At 43.2% G+C, this 14,939-nt stretch overlaps 1 long non-coding RNA gene across 1 annotated transcript; it reads left to right on the top strand.

The window, feature by feature from the left end:
• The first annotated feature begins 1,225 nt into the window (after positions 1–1,225).
• On the top strand, positions 1,226–14,583 carry LOC110337238. Its single transcript, XR_002381260.1, has 3 exons — positions 1,226–1,452; positions 8,850–8,927; positions 14,007–14,583. It is a non-coding gene; the product is annotated as an uncharacterized LOC110337238 (long non-coding RNA).
• The last annotated feature ends 356 nt before the right edge of the window (positions 14,584–14,939 follow it).

Below are 14,939 nucleotides of genomic sequence, written 5' to 3'. Positions count from 1 at the left end.
TTGGGTTTTTTTTGGCCAAGTAAGGAAACTCTATTCCTTTTATCACTCATTTTTTGACCGGGCCCCTGTTCGGTGCTGCAGACTTCTCTCTTGTTCTTGACTGTGGACCATTCCTCTGATGAACCAAGTTCCCCCGGCTGTCCTGCTGCTGTCCCTCACAGATAGTCTCTCTTCCTCAGATGTCCCACACCTCTGAGTCCTATCCGCATGTCCCTTTTACCTGCTCACTTCTCAGCCATGCTCTAAGAATCTATTCACTTCCAACTTCCTTGGAGAAGATTCTCTCCTTTTTAGCCTTCCCAAGACCAGGTGGTGGTCCCAGGCTGTCAGTACCGGTCACCTCGTGGGTATGCTCTGTTAACTACCTGTACAATCCTAACCCACTCGTGACGTATTACCCTGGAACTCAGAAATGTCTGAGTGAGTGGATGACTGTGCCAGATTATCCAGGTAAAGCCTCCAGCGTGGAGCCTGCTCGTAAACAACAGATGCTCAGGAAATGCTTCTCTCTGGATGCAGGACAACACGCTTCCTCAGATCTGAGCAACTGCACTGAATTCGTACTTACAAGGCACCCTTGAGTCAGTCATGCATATTTCTTCTCAGAAGTAGGGTTCTGGAACAGTGATCTGGGATTCTCTGAGACCCCCCCCCCCCCCGTTAGCTATGTCAAGAGTATCAAGGAAGCCAGAGATAACAGAGATGCAGGCTCTTCTTGGTCAGTTTGAAACTATGAAAGAACTCCTTGGTTCAAATTTCCATTATCATCCCCCGATCATAGCCACTCAATGAAAGGGCCTACCTTTAATGTGAGGCCTCATGTTAATGATATTTATTCATATTTCTGCTGGCATATTGCTCAGTGGCAGATATACTTATGTATGGGTTTATGTGTACGTTACGTTTAGTTTCTTTCTTCTTGTTCTTACAGGTTAGTTGTGACCTGATCTTGTAGGGCCAAAGAATGGAGACTCTCAGACAGTAGTAGCTCCAGAAAAGTCTGACATATTTTCAGGCTGTCAGTTACACACACTATCCCAGTGACTTTGCTCACAACACTTCTGTCTCTCTCACCAGCCTGGAAGATAGACTTTATCGCCATATTACAAGCGAGGAAACCACGGTTCAAGACGCTTAAGTAATTTGCTTCGTTGTACTGAGATGGAACCAAGTTTTGTTTCTAGGGAACAAATACAAAGACATTGTGGATGGAGAGAGAGAGAGAGAGAGAGAGAGAGAGAGAGAGAGAGAGAGAGATTGGAACACAGCTCTAAACTAGATGTCTCCATCAAATCTCTCTCCTCAGAGCTCAGAGAACCCCACAGAATGAGCTGGGGAGATAGAGGATTCAGGACACCAGGGGAACAAGGCCTAAAACAACCGAGCAAAAAGCTCATATGAACTCACAGAGCCTAAAGCAGCTTACACGGGACCAACAAAGATCTGCACGGGGTCCTCTGCGTGTATACTATAGCTTTCAGCTTAGTACTTTTATGGGATTCCTGGATGTGTGCATGAGTGTATCTCTGATTCCTCTGCCTTCTCTTGGGGTTCTTTGATTTCTCTGTTGGTTTGTCTTGTCCAACTTCAATATGATGGTCTTTGTTTTGTTTTAGTATATCTTATTTTGTTAGATAAGATAGGCATTTTATATTTAGAACACTTTTTAAAAAGAAAAAAAAAGGGAAAAGAAAGAGAAAGAGAGTTCTTCAACAGAGAGATTTCCCTGTAGGCGTATGCTCATCAGAACGGTTTTGGGGTCCCGTACTTCTCTTTGTGGTCCCACCTCACTTCATCAGCACAGACCCTTTCCAGCACACATTTGTACACCTTCAGGAGGCTTTTCAGATTCCTAGCTCCAGAACCCCGCCCTCATGTTGGATTCACAAGCACACCTCTTTCGGGCTTACACACTCCTGCTTCTAAAACCCTATACTTCATTCCTTTCCTGAGCCAATCTCTGCGTGAATATACAGATCACAGACATCCCTACATCAGGATGCTGAATCCTTGGAAGCCAGAAGCCTTTTCTCTGTGCTTACCTTTAAGATCCTGCCGGAGTTCCCCTTGGAACTTCTCTGACTTGTTGCTTACCCTCCCTCTCCCTCTCCTCAAATCTGCATATATACTATATGAGGCATAACTTCAGGCTTGTGTGAGACCATGGGGAGTTCCTTGTATTTCCAGTTTAGTTTTCTCTATCTGGATTACGGGATTACAGCCATCTAAGGGTCAAGAAGTCGGTTAGTAAAAGAGTTAACCTCATTGGTGTAGAGCTTACATACACCTTAGCATGAACTGGCCTTAAGTGCTCAGTTTGATAAGTTTTGACAAACCGAGAGTGCTGCTATTAGGCCTTAAGAGTCTGATAGGATTTGGTGGAGAATCCATGTCACCCTGGTCTTTTCTATGAAGGGAGACTTGATTTCAGTCATGATCTCAGTAACGGGCCTGTTTAAGTCACTTACATCTTCTCCCTCTCGCTTTGGTAGATCGTATATACTTATAAGTCATTCACTGCTTTTAGGTTTTTCGGTTTTTTAGAGTGTTAGTTTTCAAAGTACCCCCCAGCGACGCTCTGGATTTCACTGGAATCTGTCCTTACAATTCATTAATTTGAGTTTTTCTCTTCTTTGTCTTTTTCAGTTCAATCTTAACTTTTTTCAAAAAGCTAACGCTGTGTTTGATTTTGTGTGCCGTTCTTTTCATCTCAGTATTTAGTGTCTCTTGCTACCCACTGAGTTTGGAATTGGTTTCTTGTTTTTTCTAGAGTCTTGAAATGAATCATTAGGTTGTTTATTGAACTCATTCTATTTTTTTTTTTTTTTTAAGATTTATTTACTATGTATACAGCACTCTGCCTGCAGTACACCTGTACGACAGAAGAGGGCACTAGATTTCATTAGGGATGGTTATAAGCCACCAGGTGGTTGCTGGGAACTGAACTCAGGTCCTCTGGTAGAGCAGACAATGCTCTTAACCTCGAAGCCATCTCTCCAGCCATCATTCTACTTTTTAAATGTGAGACTTTATAGCTGCAAATTTCTTCTTAGGACTGCCTCGGCTGTGCCTCACAGGGTTGACTAGGGTAAGTTTTCCTTTATTTGACGCTGGACATTTCTTTTGAGATTTTTCAACAATATACAATGTCCTATAGTTTCTTGCTTTTGTAAATCTCTGGTCCAATAGGATACAAGAAATCACTTCCTTTTTGTATTTATTAAAGCTTGGTTTATGGCATATGATGTGATCAGTTTTGGAGAGGTTTCAATTGCTCCTGAGAAGAGTGTGTATTCTTTATCTGCTAGGTGACCTATTAGTATATATCTGTTAGCTGCAGTCATTTACACTGTATTTTATCTCTGGAGTTTCTTTAGTTATTTTTAGTTTGGAATGTAAGAGTGAGGTACAGAACTCTCACTTTTCTGGTTTTAATTTGAATTTCCTTGATAATTAAAGATGCTGAATACCCTGGATAAGATGTGCTTATTGGCCATTCACATATTTTTTTGAAGAATATACTCAAAGGTATGCCTGCTTGTAGTTATTGATGGTTTGCTTTTAAGTTTTTCAGTTATGAGTTCTTTCTACAGTTTTGAGTCTCAGCAGACATATATAATGTATTTTTTTCCTAGCTTGTCTTTTTGATTACCTTAATCATGTCTGTGAAGATGATGATAAAATTCAATTCATCGATTGTAGCCATTTAAAATGATTAACGCGTTTTTGACCCTATGAAATTCTTATCTGACCCGACGTTGTTCAGGCTTTTCTAATTTTCTCTGTAGGAGTTTCAGTTTTGCTTTTGCCAGACACCCAGCCCATGGCCTGCCTTGTGGAAGGTTTCACGCGCACTCGAAGAGAATGTGCATTTTGTATCCAGGGAGCGAATGCCGCTTAGGTCAGGTTGTCTGACAATGATGCTTAAACCACCTACGTCTTCATTGATTTTCTGTCCACCCGTCTTATGAATTATTGAAAGGAGTGTTGGAAACTCCGACTTTAATTTAAACGTCTCTGTTCCTCCTCTGCCCCTTGTCAGCGTTGTGCGGTATATTTTAACGCTCTGTTATGAGGTGAACGCCCATTTAGCCTTGTTATACCTTCCTGCCCTGTTAGCCCAGCTCCTTGAGGCAGTAGCACGTCTCCATTCCTCAAGGTCCCTGGCTTCAAAGCTTCCACGGTGTGGTATGAATACAGCTCCTCCAGCTCAGGGTTTACACCTTTAAGCTGTGGCCAATTTGGTGTAGAAGGCGGATTCCCTGAAGTATACAGAAGGTGGTTTTTTTTTTTTTTCTTTTCTTTTTTCTTTTTGTCCAGTCTGACAATGTCTGCCTAATAATTTCTATGCTTTTTTTTACTTGTATGAAATGCGGTTATTGAAATTATTTGTCTATCATCTTGATATTTAACTCATTTTTCTTCTTTCTCCACACCTGTCTCCTTACTTCCTCCTCTTTCCTCCCCTCCCTCTCTCTTTCTCGCACACACACCACATCATCATCATCATCATCATCATCATCATCATCATCATCATATCTCTGTCCTGGAACTCATTAAATAGACCAGGCTGGCTTCAAACTCAGAGAGATCCAGCGTCTCTGCCTCCTGCCTACTGGGACCATGCCCAGCCCCATGCCTTTCTTTATATGAAGTTTCACATTTCATTTATTATATCTTTTATAATTAATCCAAATTTGTTTTAAATTTATTAATTTTTTTTCTGTGTATAGAGTTGTGGTTGTGCCAAAGATTGTACTATGTATCTTTAACTGTCAAGTTCTACCCACAGAAAGTATATAGACTACCTCACATGTAATTTAAGGCCTTTAAACATGCACTTTCCTTTCTCCCTTCTATGTTCCATGACATCTATGTTCCAAAACATTGCTGTCATTTTTTTTCTTCGTTTAATTACCTTACAAAAGATTTTTTTAGGTGAAAAAAAAGTATATTTATTTATTCTTTGTAATTCCCTGTATTGTTTACTGTTTAGCATAGACCTGACTTTTTCTTTTCTTTTTTTGATAGACTATTTTCTCACATAATAAATCCCGATCATTCTTTCCCCTCTCTCTACTCCTCCCAGTTCCTCCCCACCTCCATTCCCAACCAGATCCACTCCCTTTCTGTCTCTCCTTAGAAAGGAGCAGACTTCCGAGAGATGTCAATATTAAAAATAAAATTGGACAAGACAAACCAACAGAAGGAAAAGAGCCCGAGAAAAGGAACCGGGGTCAGAGACCCGCTTGTTCACACGCTCCGGAGTCCTGTAAACACGCTAAAACGGAAGCTATCGTATTTAGTGGGAGGCCCTAGGCAGACCCGTGCAACCCCGGTGCACACCACTTCAGACTCTGTGAGTTCATAGGAGCTTTGCGCATGTTGATTTTGAGGGCCACGTTTTCTTGGTGGTCTCCATCCTCTCTGGCTCTTACGTTCTTTCTGTCCCCTCTTCCCCTCTTTCAAGGGGTTCCCTGAGCTCTGAGGGGCGGGATTTGATGGAGACATCCCATTTAGGGCCGAGTGTTCCAAAGACCTGACATTTTATTTGGACCCGATGCTGTGGTCTGCTGGCCGGTTCAGGATTGGTACTTTCTCTCCTGAACGACATTTTCTTTGTCCACTGAAACTACATTGACACCTTTTCCTTTCAGAGTTAAACAGTGTCACTGATTGTCTTGTCGCTTGCATTATTTATTGTATTTCATCTTTTCCCTTGGCTGCTGCTGCAGCTTTGAAGATTTTTTTTTTTCCCTTTCTGATTAGTGTCTGGTACGGCATTTATGCCATGTGCTGATGCTATACGACGTGGCGATGTGGCTGTCTTTATATTTAACCTCCTTAATGTTGAGTGAACTGGGATCTGTGAATATGTAGCAGTTGAGTTTGTAAAAATTTCAGCCATTATTCCTTCAAAAAATATATCTCCCTCCCTCCCTTCTTCTGAGGCTCCAATTCCATGTTAGACTTTTGGCTATTCTCTACGGTCCTTTGGCTTTAGACAGTTTGTTATTATTAAACAACCCCACACTTTAAGGCTTGGCTTTTCTGGGGTCTTTGTGATGGTTCACTTGTGAGCCCACCTTTGGGTGTGCCTGTGAGGGCATTTCCAGAGATAACTAGATCATGAGTGCTCTGAAGTAATGAATGGGCTAATTCCTCGAGACCTTCATAATACGGTGACGTTCCAGGAAGGTGGTGAAGGCTAGGAAGTGGGGCTGCTCGGAGGAAGCAGGTGACTTCCTCCTGTTTGCTATAGTTTTCTGTCTCACTCTGCTTCCCATGAAGAACAGCCTCTGTAACACACGCCATAGTAGTCTGATGAAGTGTATGGGGCCAGGTAACGATGCACTGAATCCTCTGAAATGGGCGAGCCAAAGTTAGTCTTTCTTTATTGTAGATTGCTTATGTCAGATACGCTACCAGAATTCGAGACAGGAACGTAATAATGTTTTAGTGGATTCCCTGGGTGTTTAGGAAGTTGTCTTCCTTCTGGATGGCTATTAACATGAATGTCTCCCAGGCACATGTGGGATCTATTCGTTCATCAGCTCATGGACCGCTGGTAGATGTTCTTCGGTAGTTGCTCTCTAGGTAGTCATGGTGTACAGGTATCAAATGATGCAGGCTCACCCGGTGACCTAGCAGATGCTCTTTCTCCTTGAAGCTCTTTGTTTTGTATTCCTGTCCCTCAAACTCCAGCCACTACGCTCCCCTTTAGCTTTGATCTACATTGCTTCAGCTCTGGAGGCCCCTGTCCTCTGCTTGTATTCTTCATTCCTATTTTGAGGTCTGGTGCAAGGTTAGAAGTAGAAACTCAGGGACTCATTTAAATCATTTTCTAGTGTCTAAAAACAATTATTTCATAAAATTTTGCAGTACTGGATACATAAAACATTTAGTGACAAAGGTTCCCTTAATTCCATCCCAGCCAGAGTTTGTCTCAGGAATCACTTTTACGGTAAATTGTCATGGTTGTCAGAGTTAACAAGGGTTGGACCAAAGCAAGATAGAGAAGCCCCAAGAGTCTGCTCATCTGCAATGTTTATAGATGTTCTAGGACAGACTATGATATTGAAGCAGGAGTTCTTTTAGGCATCAAAGCCTTAGAGATGCTAGACCAATCATTTTGGAGGACTTCACAGCTATAAAGTTTTGGGGCTTATTGCTCCTCTCCTCTGTGAGGTCCAAGGCCACAGACTCAGCCACTACACGCAGAGATCATAACAGAGTCACACAAGGTGAAGTTTGTGGGGCCTCTAGCCATGGGCTATGACTATTAGTCCTTAGAAGCGAATGGCTATTGTGTAAAATCCAAGTTTATTCCCTTACCAGACCATAAATGACTCAGCATCCCAAAGGAAAAGTTGGCAAAGGAGATTCAGAGAGTTCCTGAGCCAATACTGTGACAGGAGCAAGAGAACTTGAACTAAGAAAAGATAAGGGTAAAAGAAAAGGCTGGTGACCAACCAACCTTCAGACTGAAAGGAAGCCTTCAGAGATGCAAAGCCAAAGAAATAGTCAGGGCTGACAGCGCCATCATGACGTCTCTTAGGTATAGGGAAATGAGACAACCACTTAGGTTTAGAGGGTATGGGAGAGAGGGAGAGTCTATTCATCCATTAAATATTTTCTGTGCCTGTCGTTAACTAAACGCTGACATGGGCACTTTCCAGTGTACTCAACGAGAGAGAGTGTTGACACACATACATTTCCCTGTAATTAGGGAAGAAACCAAATGGCATATGTTCCTGGGTGGTTTCCATGGCTGCGTCCTATTCTCTGTCTGCATCCTGGTGAGTTTCAGTTCCCTATCCTCAACCTGACGTTCCTGTCCTTATGGCCCTAATGTCTGGGGAGGGAGATCCCCTTTACCACTCTAGAAATAGAATGTGTTCATGGGTGAGGTGATTATATCAGAAAAAAGGGTTCTAGGAGCCAAGTCAGGTTATTTCAATTCACCCTGTGGAGACAATTTACAGGCTTAGAATACTGGTTTCTATGTTCTGGGAAGGACACTTTAGGACCAATAGCATCTTATGACATCACTGGGGAGGATTTTCTGACTTGGGCAGAGCTGGGTGGGGTGTAGTAAAAAGTCCATGGACCTTGTCCTTGACTGCCAAGGAATCACAGAGACCAATCCTTAGTGCGCTCGCTCATTAGCTATATGAATAAGTCATTCATCTTCCCAGAACCCAGATTTATTATCTGTAAAGTGGAGTTATTTTAAGAATTAGGTAGAAAGTCAAAAGAAAGTATGAGAAGGGCTGACTGCTAGATGTGGAACAGGTAGGCATCTGTTAGCCCTTCCCTCCATGCTTCTTTGACCCTCACTAAATCACACAGGACTGAGAATTCTTGATGTGGAGGGCTATGAATTAAAGAGAGCATGTGTGAAAATGTATTCTCTTCCCTTAGTCTCTCTGCGTCTGTCTCTGTCTCTGTCTCTGTCTCTCTGTGTGTTTGTCTCTCCTTCTGCGGTTATATCAGGGAACATGGCATTTACTAGCAACTTAGAGTTGTCTACTAAAAGGCTGTTTTTTTTAAAAAGATTTATTTATTTATTTAATGTATGTGAGTACACTGTTCCTGACTTCAGACACACCAGAAGAGGGCATCGGATCCCATTACGGATGGTTGTGAACCACCTTGTGGTTGCTGGGAATTGAACTCAGGACCTCTGGAAGAGCAGTCAGTGATCTTAACTGCAGAACCAGTTAAAAGCCCCACTAAAAGACTTTTGAGAAAATGAAACCCAAGACCCAAGGATGCTCTGGTAGACCTCTTTATTTTTATGTTTCTAGATCTCTGTTCTAAACCACCATGTCTTTGATTCTCCAGAGCTCTCTGAAGCAAGCAGTTGGGTAATTTCATGTATGTGTGTGGCATCCTTTGGACCAGAGGAAAAAACTATCTCTGAGGTACCTTGTTCTTTTTCTTTTTCGAGACAGGGTTTCTCTGTGTAGCCCTGGCTGTCCTGGAACTCACTCTGTAGACCAGGTTGGCCTCCAACTCGGAAATCTGCCTGCCTCTGCCTCCCGAGTGCTGGGATCAAAGGTGTGTGCCACCACACCCAGCTTGTACCTTGTTCTTAACTGCCAAGCCCTTTACTATAGTGCTATCCCTTAATATGATGTCACCAATAGCCAATCATCTGTTACCCTGCTTCTAGGAAGTGACATTCTCAAAGGTCCAGATTTGGGAGACCAGGTGACCCAAGAGATGCTTGCTCTCTTCCCCTCCCCCTCCCCTTTCTCCTCCCTCTCCCCTTCCTCTCCCCCTCCCTCTCTCATTTACCTCAGATTCCTGGGGCTCATCTGTCCGGTAACCCCTTTGCTGACTGAAATGTAGCTTCTACTTTTTGTGAACCTGCATCCTAGCTACTATGTGGTGACCATGATGCCAAATCTTTTAGCCAAAAACATGGCTTATGGAACATCTAATTGATGACTGGAGGTACCGGATATTTACCCACCAATTGTTATCCCTCATTGATTTAAAGTGGCTCTTTCCAGAACTTTAATTCTGACCCATGAGTGGGCTAGCCTGCTTTTGTCACTAGAATATTCCTTTGAGCAACTGGACACAGATATCTGAAGTAGTCTACCTTCATTCAACAGGAAACTACTGGTGATATCTAGGGCTGGTGACAGTTTTTGTGGTAACCCCTTAGGTGATTTCTAAGTTAACATGTAGTTGGGGCGTTTGTTGAATGTGTATTATATTCTTGGTATCATTTTAAAAGTTCTGGAGACCTGGTAGTTAAAATGACAAACCAGTTTCAATTCTCAAGGTTCAGTTTTTTCTTAAGATTTTTTTTTTTTTTTTTTTTACACAACAGTAGCAACACCAGGCCATTTCTACCGAAGCCCCAAACAGCCCAGCCCTTGTGTTTCCTACTCAGATGTTTCAGACATTCCCACAGCCCACCATCCCCTTCCTTGCTCTTCACCCTGCTTCACTTCACTTCTACTTATCAGCCCTGCAAGCTCGCTTGAGTGTTCTCAAACATCTCCGATGTGGGAAAACCTCCTCTTCTGTTTTGCGAAAGGCTTTACCACATACCTATTGGCCCTGAAATCCAAGTCTTATCCTTTGTGTGTGTGTGTGTGAGTGTGTGTGTGTGTGTGTATGTGTGTGTGTGTGTGTACAATTCTTTTACCACACAGGGCCCCACAAAATAGCTACTAAAGTGGAACAGGTCCTGAGTGCTTTGCATGAATCACCTCACTGAATCAAAATCCTAGAGGTATACATTCTCACTGTCCTATTTTACTGATGAGAAAACTGAGGCCAGGGAAGGGTGAGTCACAGTTCCCAGCCAGGAAGCAGCAGAGCCAAGATTGAATCAAGCAGCATTCTCTCTCCCACAGTGCCTCCAGCGTAGTGGGAGAGATAGGCACTGAACCAAGAATTTTACCAATAACCATCTAATTACCATGGTGATGCGTAGTTTAAAGAGAAGTCAAGAAGCCCTGCTTGCCTCAGTCAGTAAAGGAAATATTTCCTTGAAAGTGATTCCTGACATGGCCCACAGAAGCCTTTTCATGACACCAGCAGCAGGCACCCTTCTGGAAGGGATGGCAGACACAGCCTGCAGGACCATTTCTGACATCAGCCGCAGGAAGCCTATGTAGAGAATGGCGAGAGTCTACCACAGAGACCACCCCTAGATGGCCAGTCCCCTGCTTTCCATGCATAATGAGGCCTGGTCCCTTTAAACTTAACTTTGTTCCATACTATTGGCCAATAGGCAACTGCTCTGGTTTCTTTTCTGTGTCCTGGACCAAGGATTGACATACTTTTTCTATATGGGGCCAAATAGAGAATATTTTAGGCTATGTGGGCCAAATAGTCTCTGCTGCAACTTTTCAGCTCTGTAATAATGTAAAAGCAGCCATGGAAAGAAATATAAGGAAGGCCAGCTGCTGTGGAAATCTGTATGGAGGTTTCTCCAAGAGTTTCCCTGTGACCTAGCTATACTACTGCTAGGTATATAAGCATAAACTTTTCAGCACATCCATATTTGTCACCACAGGATTCACATGGGACACCTCATAGAATAAGCCAAGCCAAGATGCCTGTTGTTGGATAAGTGGATAAAGAAAATGTATATATATTGCACACACCTATATGTGCCACACACATACATGTATGCCACACACACACACACACACACACACACACACATATATATATATATATATATATATATATATATATATATATGTCTGTATATATGTCACATATATACATACATAAACACACACACACACAATATAGTGCTTTGTTTGTTTAGCTACAAAGAAAACAGTCCTGTCCTATGCAGGAAAACAGATGGAAGCAGAACTTACCATACTTAGTGAAATAAGCCAGACTCAAAAAACAAAACAACAACCACAACAACAAAAACAAAAAACAAAACAAAAAAAAGCAAAGAAAAGGGAAAGAAAAAAAAAGAATGAAGCAAAATAACCCAAGAAAGTCAGGTTATGAAAGCAGACAGCAGAGGGAAACAGAAGGGCATGTGCTCAGTGTGCATTACATACAAAAAGGAAAAGCATTATGTTGTACAGTTAATATACAATTCTAAACAAACTCCACAGACAGTAGATAACGAGTTGTATTGGTAATGTTTCAATAAACCTTACTGATGGACATCGAAGTGCCAACTTCTTACACTTATTACACCATAAACTATTCTTCTTCTTCTGTTTTTTATTCAACCATCTAGAAAATGTAAGATCTCTTATCTCACAGGTTAGCTGCAGAAAAACAGAAGGCTGGATGTGCCCTGTGGCTGCAGTTGGCAGATTCTATCCCAGATCTGTGTTTCCAGGCCTTGTATAGACATCTTTCTCTGTTTCGTTGCAGAGTTCTCAATAGCTCTTCTTTTATTCAAGATGAGACTAACATCTTCCTGATTCTTGTCTATGTTGCCTCCCACCAAGGGATACTGGAGAAGGAAAAGAGAACAGAGAGAGGAAGAGCCACTGTTGCAGCCAGCAAGGGTGTTGTCCCTTCTCCACATGCCAGTCTTTGCAGCTCCTGCATCGGACTCTTCCTCTTCTCGTGGTACTTTTCGTGACTCGTGTCTTCTCCACGTCATGGTTTTCTCGCCTCTCGCTGATCATCACCTCCACTCTGCCTTCCACTCCACCACTCCGTAAGCAGCTCTCCAAGGTTGTGGGTGATCCCAGGTCTCTCTGACTTGCAGTGGACATGACTGACTCCCTCTGGCTGAAGTGCTCTCCCCGATTTTGGAAGCTCATCCTTGGCCTTCTTTGTCTCTTTTCCTTCCTCTTCCTGGCTTGACTAGGTTCATTTCCTGTTCAGGATCTGGTCTCCAATCCTGTGCTTTCTCTTTGAAGTTTGCCCAAGGCACAGTCCATGTCGCTGGCTTTTACCTCTCCAGTGTCTTAAAAGTCTTCAAATGTTACATGTTCCAAACTACCCCACTTACCCCACTGCATGTTCAGTTACTAAGTATTCGCATCAGTGAATGATAAATTAAGGGAACAATTTTGAGCAAAATGAGAGTCCTTGCCCTTGGAAACATAGTCTAATGGGAAAGAGTAAATTTTAACACCTCAGTGTCCCCACGGCTCACCTCTCTATCATAATGGCCCATTCCCATTGTTCTTGTCTAGGTATTTAGATATCTAATAAGTCCTGGAAGTCAGAAGTACTTTTTTTTTTTTTTTTGAGACAAAGTTTCTCTGTATAGCCCTGGCTGTCCTGGAACTCACTTTGTAGACCAGGCAGGCCTCGAACTCAGAAATCCACCTGCTTCTGCCTCCCAAGTGCTGGGATCAAAGGCGTGCGTCACCACCGCCCAGCTCAGAAGTACTATTAACATTCCCACTATCAACTCCCTACCATCTTCTACTCTGCTTGGTTTATCCCATGTATTTCTTGACTCAAGTTCCCCTCAGCCTGACTGTGATGGTTTGAATAGGTTTGTTTCTCACAGACCCATGTGTCTGAATGCTTGGCCTACAGGGACAGGCACTATTCGGAGGTGTAGGCTTGTTGGAGTAGGTGTGGCCTTGTTGGAGGAAGTGTGTCACTGTGGGGGTGGGCTTTCCTGCGAAAGACAGTCCCCTTCTGCTGCCTGTGGGTCAAGATATAAAACTTCCCTAGTACCATGCTGGTCTGCACACCTCCATGTCTCCTTCCATGATGATAATGGATTGAACCTCTGAACCTGTAAGCCAGCCCCATTTAAATGTTGTCCTTTATAAAAGTTGCCTTGGTCATGGTGTCTCCTCACAACAGTTAAACCCCAAGACACTGAGAGCTATTCTCTCCACCCTCTTCCTCTGTATCTCCTGCTGGATCCCTGATTCATCCACTGTAGACCTCTTAAAATCTGTATATTTCTCTCGCATTACCACCCCAAGTCTTGTTTCCATGCAGGGACTCCAACTGAACTATGTCCAGAACTTTCCAGTGTCCTTAGAATCAGGCACAGGAGCCTTGCATCTACGCTTTCTGCTAACTCCTGCTGGCTTGCCTTCCACACCACTCTCCACATGGAATTCCCATCCTGTAGTGTGCATCCCCCAATTCCCATTGCACTATTTCCTGATCTTGAGCTCGTCTCTTCTCTCTGTCAGGCATGCTAAAGACAACATTTGAGTTTGGATGGTTCCAGTTCATCCTTTGGAACTCTGCCCTATTATTACTTTTTGGCAAGGTCTTTTTTTTTTTGTCTCTGCAGACAGATGTTTGAACAGGTCTCATGGTGTTCGTATCTGTTTCTGAAGGCTGAGTACTTTGGTTGATGTTTGTCTTCTCAGTGGTTCTCCAAGATGGGGATTCTTGCTTTGTACTCATAGATACAAAGGAGGTATTCGATAAGTATTTGTTAGCCAGTAGATGGAAGGATGCTTGCTAACTACTGTGAACCAGCGGATAACTAGCTGGAAGGACGGATGGAAAGCAGAATTCCTCTGCCTCAGATCACTTTTCTCATTTCTTTTTCCTGACCTTCCCAGGCTGCTCAGATGCTGCCTTCTCTGATCCTCATGGTGGGAATTCACCCCCCGCACTCCCCTGCCATCCTGTCCTCTGCATCGTGGCCGCCCCAGCAGCAACCATCTTTTTCCTTTCTCTACAGTGTTTGAAGCAGCTGTGTCCTTGAGATCCCAGATGTTTCCTGACTTCCAGGACTGATCTTGTTGATCTGTGTATCTTCCAAGGCTCAAGAGAGATTTTGAGAACTAATTTCTTCAGATGGTCCATGTCTTTGTGAGTCATTCTCCAAACATGATGTCACAGTCACCCAAGGGATGAGAAGGGACACTTTTGCCATGTCTACCGCTGTCATCTCCCTGCATAGCCACCAGAAACCGTCCCTTTCCTGGACTTCCAATGAATCTTAACACAACGATTCATTGTCCTAACTCATGATTTCTGAGTTGCTGGTGGTTTGATGAGATTATTACCCCGTGTCTTCACTGCCTTGGGATCCATTTCAGCCTGACTGCAGCTTTGTTGCATTTACCTTTCTAAGAATGTCCTTGCCTGTGCTTTTAAATCAATACTTGTGTTCACAAGAATCTAATTCTTTCCAACCTGTGTAAATCCACTCTTCGGCTTTCATTTTGTCTTACTAGAGTTTGATGGCCAAGGCTGGAACATAATAACTCAGTCAGCCTCCCTTCTTCTGCATCACCAATTAAAGGCTGGGGGCATGACTTAAGACTACAGTGTTCACCTAACATGTGCAGGGGTGTGGGACTGATATCAAAGAAATGAGAAAAGGGGGATGGGAAGAAAGAGAAATGAAGAGACAGAGAGGCAGAGACCAACAGAGAGCAGGAAAGGGAAAAAGAAGGAAAGAGAAGGGGGGAGACAGAGAGAGAGAGGAGAGAGAGAGACAGACAGACAGACAGACAGACAGACTGACACACACACACACACACACA

Source organism: Mus pahari, chromosome 20 (genome assembly GCF_900095145.1).
Source record: "Mus pahari chromosome 20, PAHARI_EIJ_v1.1, whole genome shotgun sequence".
In the NCBI taxonomy this organism is placed as follows: domain Eukaryota; kingdom Metazoa; phylum Chordata; class Mammalia; order Rodentia; family Muridae; genus Mus; species Mus pahari.
The sequence above is the reverse complement of the archived record's forward strand: the minus strand, read 5'-3'. Positions and strand labels throughout refer to the sequence as shown.